Raw genomic sequence first — 9,791 nt, 5'->3', positions numbered from 1 at the left:
TCTTTTCCGCTGCGTTGGGTCTTCGTTGCTGCACGCGAGCTTTCTCTAGTTGCGGAGAGTGGGGGCTACTCATCATTGTGATGCGTGGGCTTCGCATTGCGGTGGCTTCTCTCGTTGCGGAGCATGGGCTCTAGGCGTGTGGGCTTCAGTAGTTGCAGCACGCGGGCTCAGCAGCGGTGGTGCACGGGCTTAGTTGCTCCGCGGCATGTGGGATCTTCCCGGACCCGGGCTCGAACTTGCATTGGCAGGCGGATTCCATTCATTCATTCATTCATTCATTTATTTATGGCTGCGTTGGGTCTTCGTTGCTGCGCACGGGCTTTCTCTGGTTGCGGTGAGCGGGCGCTACTCTCCGTTGCGGTGTGCGGGTTTCTCATTGTGGTGACTTCTCTTGTTGGGGACACGGGTTCGTGCCCCGGTCCGTGAGGATCCCACGAGCCGCGGAGCGGCTGGGCCCGTGAGCCATGGCCGCTGAGCCTGCGTCCGGAGCCTGTGCTCCGCAACGGGAGAGGCCACAACACTGAGGCCGCGTACCGCAAAAAAACCCACAACAAAACCCTTGTCCCCTGCATTGGCAGGCAGATTCTTAACCACTGCGCCACCAGGGAAGTCCCAAGAATGGTCTTGATAAAAGACTCTCCCTTCACATCTTCTATAGTCCACTGATTAACAAACTGGAAAGTACAAATAAAAAAAGCCTAAGAAGGCCCACCTTCTCATTGGCTATGAACTAATCCCCCAACTGTAATATCTGCTGAGTGAATAAAGCTTTGTGAAATATGATTTACAGCAGGGTTCTGCACCGTGGCACTACAGACGTGTAGGGCTGGGTAACTCTTTGTTGCAGGGGGCCATCCTATGCATCACAGGATGTCTAGTAGCATCCCGGGTCTCCACCACCAGATGCCAGTAGCAGTCAACACACTTTCCCCAAGTTGTAAAAAAACAAAAATGTCTCCAGATATTGCTAAATGTCCTCCTGGGGGCAAAATCACCTGTTAAAAACCACTGACCTAGAGACATTAGCCTGTTTACACAGCATTTCCTTCTTAGGTCAATAAACTTCTTTGATAGGTACTGTCACTCAGCCAAACATGAGTTCTTAGGAGAAAATGTTGTTCCAAAGTCAATTATCTCTGTGACCAAGTCTTTTAACTTCTGAGCTTCAGATTGTTTTATATATAAATCAATTTTTTAAAAACCTTTTTATTTTTAATATTTATTTTATTTTGGCCGAGTCGGGTCTTTGTTGTGGCACATGGGATCTTCGTTGTGGCATGTGGGATCTTGCGTTGCGGCGCACGGGCTTCTCTCTCGTTATGGTGTTTTCTCTTTTCAAGGTGTGGCGCGGGCTCCAGAGTGCACGGGCTCTGTAGTTTGCGGCACAGCAGGCTCTCTAGTTGAGGCACACGAGTTCAGTAGTTGTGGCGCGTGGGCTTAGTTGCCCTGTGGCATGTGGGATCTTAGTTCACCGACCAGGGATTGAAGCCACGTCCCCTGCATTGTAAGGCAGATTCTTTACCACTGGACCACGAGGGAAGTCCATATAATTCAGTTTTAAAATTACACTGATGACGATGATGTCATATTATCATTAAAGTGTAAAAACAGAAAAACTTTGCTCATTAAGGGAGGAATTATTTGCCAGTTATAGTTTATTTTGTAAATAAATCATGTAGAGCCGCTGTTTTGTGCTGTGGGGAAGGGAGACGGATTTGTAGACCCCAGAGCGAGGCTCTGCCTACCCGAGGCCGCTGCTGTGCGGAGACCCCAGGGGAAACCACAGTCACCATGTCTGATCAGGAGGCAAAACCTTCAACTGAGGACTTGGGGGATAAGAAGGAAGGAGGATATATTAAACTCAAAGTCATCAGACAGGATAGCAGTGAGATTCACTTCAAAGTGAAAATGACAACACATCTCAAGAAACTCAAAGAATCATACTGTCAAAGACAGGGAGTTCCCATGAATTCACTCAGGTTTCTCTTTGAATTGCTGATAATAACACTCCAAAAGAACTGGGAATGGAGGAAGAAGATGTGATTGAAGTTTATCAGGAATAAGCAAGGGGTCGTTCAACGATTTAGATATTTTTATTTTTTTCTTTTCCCTTAATCCTTTTTATTTTTAAAAATAGTTCGTTTGTAATGTGGTGTTCAAAACAGAATTGAAAACTGGCACCCCATCTCTTTAGAACATCTGGTAATTTGAATTCTAGTGCCCATTATTCGTTATTGTTTGTTTTCATTGTGCTGATTTTTGGTGATCAAACCTCAGCCCAGTTCATATCGCCCTCTCCTTTTAAAAAATTACATGTGTGCACAGAGAGCCCGCCTTTTCCAGGACTGTGCATTTACAGGCTTGTGATAAATAAGATTGACTAATGCGAGTGCTCATAATGACTTTCCAATTGGCCCTGAAGTTCTAGCATGTGATCGCTTCGCTCCTGGACTGTGACTTTCCGTGGGAGATGGAAGTTTTTCAGAGAACTGAACTGTGGAAAAATGACCTTTCCTTAACTTGAAGCAACTTTTAAAATCTGAGGGTCTGGACCAAAAGAAGAGGAATAGCAGGTTGGAGTCAAGGTGACAGAGGTGGTGAAAATAATGACTAACTCCAAAGATGGCTTCACTGAAGAGAAAGCATTTTAAGATGAAAGAAAAATCTTGTCAGAAGATCCCAGAAAAGTTCTACTTTTCATTAGGAGTTAAAGTTATTCATGCAGAAGTGTATACAGCAGAGCGCTGCTCTTTTTGACTTTATTTATACTTTTTGGCCTGGGATATGGGTTTTAAATGGACATTGTCTGTACCAGCTTCATTAAAATAAATAAAATATTTGTAAAAAAAAACAACAAAAAAAATCATGTAAATCTATGGTCTTTTCAAAAATGCAAATTGAAAAAAATGTTAAAAGACAAGTCATCTTACAAAATAACAGTGCAAAAGCAAACTAAAAAGCTAAAGACCCTTTTATGCCCCACTATTATCACTACCACTATCCCTACATGCCCCCCCAAATCCTCACTTTTCAAGAGTAAATACAGTTATTTGGCAGTAATACAGGCTGCCATATATCCATCAGATTATTTTCTTTATAAATAAATAAATACATATATGTATGGATGTGGGTTTTTGTTTTTATAAAAATTGAATTATATTATACTCATTGTTCTGAAGTTTGCCTTCTTAACATTTTTCCATAGATTTCTTCCCATGTCAGCACAAATGGCTTTAAGACCATCTTTAGCTGCTGAACAGTAATCTGTAGTGTGAATAGACCATAGTTGAACCAGCTCTACCAGTGGGATTTTAGTTCTAGACAATGCTGCAAGGAACATCCTAAACATTGACCTCAGTACATAGATGCAAATATTTCAGTAGAAAAGATTCTGAACATTGTTTTTAGTCTTCTTAATTTATTGGGTACAGAATAAGATTTTATTGGGAGAAAAAAGTTCTACTTCTAAAAATATTATCATCATTAAATATATCTTCTTCATCCTATCTCACTTTCTATACTCAAATACATTCCAGGCAGATAAAACATTCAACTACAAAAGATGGAACTGCTAACGCAGTAGAAAAAAAGGAGAGAATTTTTTTCTTAAAATATTTTTTAAGGATATCAGATTGAGGATGGCCTAAATGACGCAAAACCCAGAGTCCAGAAAATATTAAATCCAGAAATGATTAATTTTTTCCTATTTATTTCAGTGGTTTTATTTTAAACTTCTTTTTTGAGGTATATTTTACATACAATAAAATTCACCCATTTTAAGTGTATAATTCAATAATATTTATAAAATTTATAGAGTTAGGTATCCATCCCTACAATTAAGTTTTAGAACACTTCCATCACCCCAGAAAGATCCCTCTTGCCTTCTGGAGTCAATCACCATGCCCACCCTTAGGCAATCACTAATCTACTTTCTGTCGCTATAGATTTACCTTTTCTGGACACTTCATATAGATGGAATCATACGATATGTGGCCTTTTATGTCTGCCTTCTTTCATTCAACATGATGTTTTCAAGGTGCGACCACATTGTAGCATATATCAGTACTGCATTCCTTTATATTGCTGAACAGTATTCCACTGTATGGTTATATCATTTTGTTTATCCATTTACCACCTTATAGATACTTGGATTGTTTCCACTTCAGGGCTATCACGAACACTGTTGAGAACATTAACATGCAAGTCTTTGTGTAGACAAATGTCTTCATTTCTCTTGGGTAGATACCTAGAATTAGAATTACTGGGTGGTAGGGTAAGTTTACGTACAAGATTTTAAGAAACCGCCAAGCTGTTTTCCAAAGTGACTGTGCCATTATACATTTACACCAGCAACACATGAGGGTTCCTTTCTCCATTTCCTGGCCAACACGTGTTACTGTCTCCTTGGTTATAGCCATTTGCCTATAGTGGGTGTGAAGTGGTATCTCACTTGGTTTTTATTGCATTTCCCTAATGAATAATGATGTTGGCAAAATTTCACGTGCTTACTTAGCCATATGTCTATCTCTTTGGGGAAATAACTATTCAAATATTTGGCCCATTTAAAAATTATGACTCATTATATTTGATTGCATAAAAATGAAATTTTTCTGCATGGAAAAAAGTACCTTAAACTAAGTCCGAAGATGAAAACAAACTAAGCAACAAAAGCAGTGCAAGACTTGTATGATGAAAACTACAAACCATAATTGAAAGAAATTAAAGACCTAAAAAATGGAAAGACATCTTTTCATGTTCATGAACCAGAAGACTTGATATTGTTAAGAGGCACTATTCTTCAAATTGATCTACAGGTACAATGTAATGTATCCCTATCAAAATCCCAGATACCTTTTTTTGCAGAAATTGACAAGATGATTCTAAAATTCATAGGGAAATGCAAGGGACCTGGAAGAGCCAGAACAATCTTGAGAAAGAACAAAGTAGAAGGAGTTACACTTCCTGATTTCAAAATTTACTACAAAGCAAATTAAGACAATGTGGACAGAGAAGGACAAATACTGTATTACATCACTTATATGTAGGACCTAAAAAAGCCAAACTCATAGAAGCAGAATAGAATGGTAGTTGCCAGGGGACTAGGGGATTGGAGAAATGGGGAGATGTTAGTGAAAGGGTACAAACTCTTCTAGTTATAAGATGAATAAGTTCTGGGGATCTAATATACAGCATAGTTATTATAGTCAGCAATACTGCATTTATACTTGAAAGTTGCTAAGAGTAGATCTTACATGTTCTTACCACAAACAAGAAATGGTAATTATGTGATGTGATGGAAGTGTTAGTTAATGCTATGGTGGTAATCATTTTGCAATATAAGCATATCACACTTTAAACTTTACACAATGTTATATGTCAATTACATCTCAAAAAAGCTGGAGGAAAAAAAGACAATGTGACTTAGACATACAGATATACAAATCAGTGAAAGAGAACTGAGAGTTCAAAAGTGAACCCTCACATTTATGGTCAATTGATGTTCAACAAGGACACCAAGATCATTTAATGGGAAAATAACAGTCCCGTCAACAAATGGTGCTGGAACAACTGAATAGCCACCTGCAAAAAAATGAAGTTGGACCCCTGCCTCACACTGTATATAAAAATTAACAAAGTGGATCATAGACATCAATGTAAGAGCTAAAACTCTTAGGAAGAAACACAGGCATAAATCTTAATGACTGGGACTTCCTTGGTGATCCAGGGGGGAGGACTCCACGCTCCCAATGTGGGGGGCCCGAGTTCAATCCCTGGTTGGGGAACTAGATCCTGCACGCATGCCACAACTGGGAGTTTGCATGCCACAACTAAAAACAGTGCCGCAACTAAAGGATCCTGCATGCCACAATGAAGACCCTGCATGACGCACCTGACACCCAGCGCAGCCAAAATGTATAAACAAATTAAAAAAATTTTTTTTAAATAAATAAATAAACAAATAAACCTCGAGACCTTGGATTAGGCAATGGTTTCTTAGACATATCACCAAAAGCATAAGTGACAAAAGAAAAAAAATAGAAAAATTGGTCTTCATCAAAATTAAAAACATTTGTGCTTCAAAGGACACATCAAGAAAGTGAAAAGATAGGGACTTCCCTGGTGGCACCGTGGTTAAGAATCTGCCTGCCAATGCAGGGGACATGGGTTTGATCCCTGGTCTGGGAAGATCCCACATGCCGTGGAGCAACTAATCCCGTAAGCCGCAACTACTGAGCACAAGCACCACAACTACTGAAGCCCGCACACTCCAGGGCCCACATGCCGCAACTACTGAGCCTGCATGCTGCAACTACTGGAGCCTGCGTGCCTAGAGCCTATGCTCTGAAACAAGAGAAGCCTCCGCAATGAGAATCCTGTGCATTGCAACAAAGAGTAGCCCCCGCTCGCCACAACTAGAGAAAGTCCACACGCAGTAATGAAGACCTAATGCAACCAAAAAATAAATAAAATAAAAAAAAAAAGAAACTGAAAAGATAACCTACAGAATGGGAGAAAATATTTGCAAGTCATATATATGATAAGGGACTTATAAGATAACAATAAAAAGACAAACAACCCAATTTAAAAATGGGCCAATGAGACTCCCCCTTGCGAGAACACCAGATTCACAACTAACTGCTGAACAATCATCGAAAGGAAGACACTGGAACTCACCAAAAAAGATACCCCACATCCAAAGACAAAGGAGAAGCCACAGTGAGACAGTAGGAGGGGCGCAATCACAATAAAATCAAATCCTGTAACTGCTGGGGGGGTGACTTACAAACTAGAGAACACTTATACCACAGAAGTCCATTAACTGGAGTGAAGGTTCTCAGCCCCACGTCAGGGTTCCCAACCAGGGGGTCTGGCAATGGGAGGAAGAATTCCTAGAGGATCAGACTTTGACGGCTAATGGGATTCAATTGCAGGATTTTGACAGGACTGCAGGAAACAGAAACTCCACTCTTGGAGGGCACACACAAAGTAGTGTGAGCGTCAGGACCCAGGGGAAGGAACAGTGACCCCACAAGAGACTGAACCAGACCTACCTGCTAGTGTTGGAGGGTCTCCTGCTGAGGCGGGAGGTGGCTGTTGCTCACCGTGAGGACAAGGACACTGGCAGCAGAAGTTCTGGGAAGTACTCCTTGGCGTGAGCCCTCCCAGAGTCCGCCATTAGCCCCACCAAAGAGCCCGGGTAGGCTCCAGTGTTGGGTCGCGTCAGGCCAAACCAACCAACAGGGAGGGAACCCAGCCCCACCTATTAGCAGACAAGCAGATTAAAGTTTTACTGAGCTCTGCCCACCAGAGCAACAGCCAGCTCTACCCACCACCAGTCCCTCCCATCAGGAAACTTGCACAAGCCTCTTAGCTTCATCCAACAGAGGGCAGACAGTAGAAGCAAGAAGAACTACAATCCTGCCGCCTGTGGAACAAAACCCACATTCACAGAAAGACAGACAAGATGAAAAGGCAGAGGGCTATGTACCAGATGAAGGAACAAGATAAAACCCCAGAAAAACAACTAATTGAAGTGGAGATAGGCAACCTTCCAGAAAAAGAATTCAGAATGATAGTGAAGATGATCCAGGACCTCGGAAAAAGAATGGACGCAAAGATCGAGAAGATGCAAGAAATGTTTAACAAAGACCTAGAAGAATTAAAGAACAGACACCAGAAGAATTAAAGAACAAACAGAGATGAAAAATACAATAACTGAAATGAAAACTACACTAGAAGGAATCAATAGCAGAATAACTGAGGCAGAAGAACGGGTAAGTGACCTGGAAGACAGAATGGTGGAATTCACTGCCACGGAACAGAATAAAGAAAAAAGAACGAGAAGAAATGAAGACAGCCTAAGAGATCTCTGGGACAACATTAAACGCAACAACATTCGCATTATAGGGGTCCCAGAAGAAGAGAGAGAGAAAGGACCCGAGAAAATATTTGAAGAGATTATAGTCGAAAACTTCCCTAACATAGGAAAGGAAATAGCCACCCAAGTCCAGGAAGTGCAGAGAGTACCAGGCAGGATAAATCCAAGGAGAAACACACCGAGACACATAGTAATCAAATTGACAAAAATTACAGACAAAGAAAAATGATTGAAAGCAACAAGGGAAAAACAACAAATAACATACAAGGGAACTCCCGTAAGGTTAACAGCTTATCTCTCAGCAGAAACTCTACAAGCCAGAAGGGAGTGGCATGATACATTTAAAGTGATGAAAGGGAAGAACCTACAACCAAGTTTACTCTACCTGGCAAAGATCTCATTCAGATTTGACGGAAAAGCTAAGAGAATTCAGCACCACCAAACTAGCTCTACGACAAATGCTAAAGGAACTTTTCTAAGTGGGAAACACAAGAGAAGAAAAGGACCTACAAAAACAAACCCATAACAATTAAGAAAATGGTAACAGGAACATACATATCGATAATTACCTTAAACGTGAATGGAGTAAATGCTCCAACCAAAAGACACAGGCTTGCTGAATGGATAAAAAATCAAGACCCATATATATGCTATCTACAAGAGACCCACTTCAGACCTAGGGACACATATAGACTGAAAGCGAGGGGATGGAAAAAGATATTCCACACAAATGGAAATCAAAAAAAAGCTGGAGTAGCAATACTCATATCAGATAAAATAGACTTTAAAATAAAGAATGTTACAAGATGGTCTTCCCTGGTGGCACAGTGGTTGAGAGTCTGCCTGCTAATGCAGGGGACACGGGTTCGAGCCCTGGTCTGGGAGGATCCCACATGCCGCGGAGCAACTAGGCCCGTGAGCCACAACTACTGAGCCTGCGCATCTGGAGCCTGTGCTCCGCAACAAGAGAGGCCGCGATAGTGAGAGGCCCGTGCACCGCAATGAAGAGTGGCCCCCGCTTGCCACAACTAGAGAAAGCCCTCACACAGAAACGAACACCCCACAGCAAAAATTAATTAATTAATTAATAAACTCCTACCCCCAACATCTTCTTTAAAAAAAAAAAAAGAATGTTACAAGAGACAAGGAAGGACACTACATAATGAAAGATCAAGGGATCAATCCAAGAAGAAGATATAACAATTATAAATATATATGCACCCAACATAGGAGCACCTCAATACATAAGGCAACAGCTAACAGCTATAAAAGAGGAAATCGACAGTAACATAATAATAGTGGGGGACTTTAACAGCTCACTTACACCAATGGACAGATCATCCAGACAGAAAATTAATAAGGAAACACAATCTTTAAATGACACAATAGACCAGATAGATTTAATTGATATCTATAGGACATTCCATCCAAAAACAGCAGATTACAATTTCTTCTCAAGCGCGCACAGAACATTCTCCAGGATAGATCCCATCTTGGGCCACAAGTCAAGCCTCAGTAAATTTAAGAAAATTGAAATCGTATCAAGCATCTTTTCTCACCACAACGCTATGAGATTAGAAATCAATTACAGGGAGAAAAACATTAAAAACATAAATACATGTAGGCTAAACAGTACATTCTAAATAACCAAGAGATCACTGAAGAAAACAAAGAGGAAATAAAAAAATACCTAGAGACAAATTACAACGAAAACACAAAGATCCAAAACCTATGGGATGCAGCAAAAGCAGTTCTAAGAGTGAAGTTTATAGCAATACAAGCCTACCTCAAGAAACAAGAAAAATCTCAAATAAACAATCTAACCTTACACCTAAAGGAACTAGAGAAAGAAGAACAAACAAAACCCAAAGTTAGTGGAAGGAAAGAAATCATAATGATCAGAGCAGAAATA

At 40.7% G+C, this 9,791-nt stretch overlaps 1 pseudogene; it reads left to right on the top strand.

Moving 5' to 3' along the window:
* Positions 1 to 1,716: 1,716 nt before the first annotated feature.
* LOC115803580 (small ubiquitin-related modifier 1 pseudogene) lies at positions 1,717 to 2,078 on the top strand (annotated as a pseudogene).
* The last annotated feature ends 7,713 nt before the right edge of the window (positions 2,079 to 9,791 follow it).

This window comes from Delphinapterus leucas, chromosome 13, assembly GCF_059928025.1.
Source record: "Delphinapterus leucas isolate spDelLeu-1000000601 "Yukka" chromosome 13, BTC_Dleu_Yukka2, whole genome shotgun sequence".
Classification (NCBI taxonomy): Eukaryota; Metazoa; Chordata; class Mammalia; order Artiodactyla; family Monodontidae; genus Delphinapterus; species Delphinapterus leucas.
The sequence above is the reverse complement of the archived record's forward strand: the minus strand, read 5'-3'. Positions and strand labels throughout refer to the sequence as shown.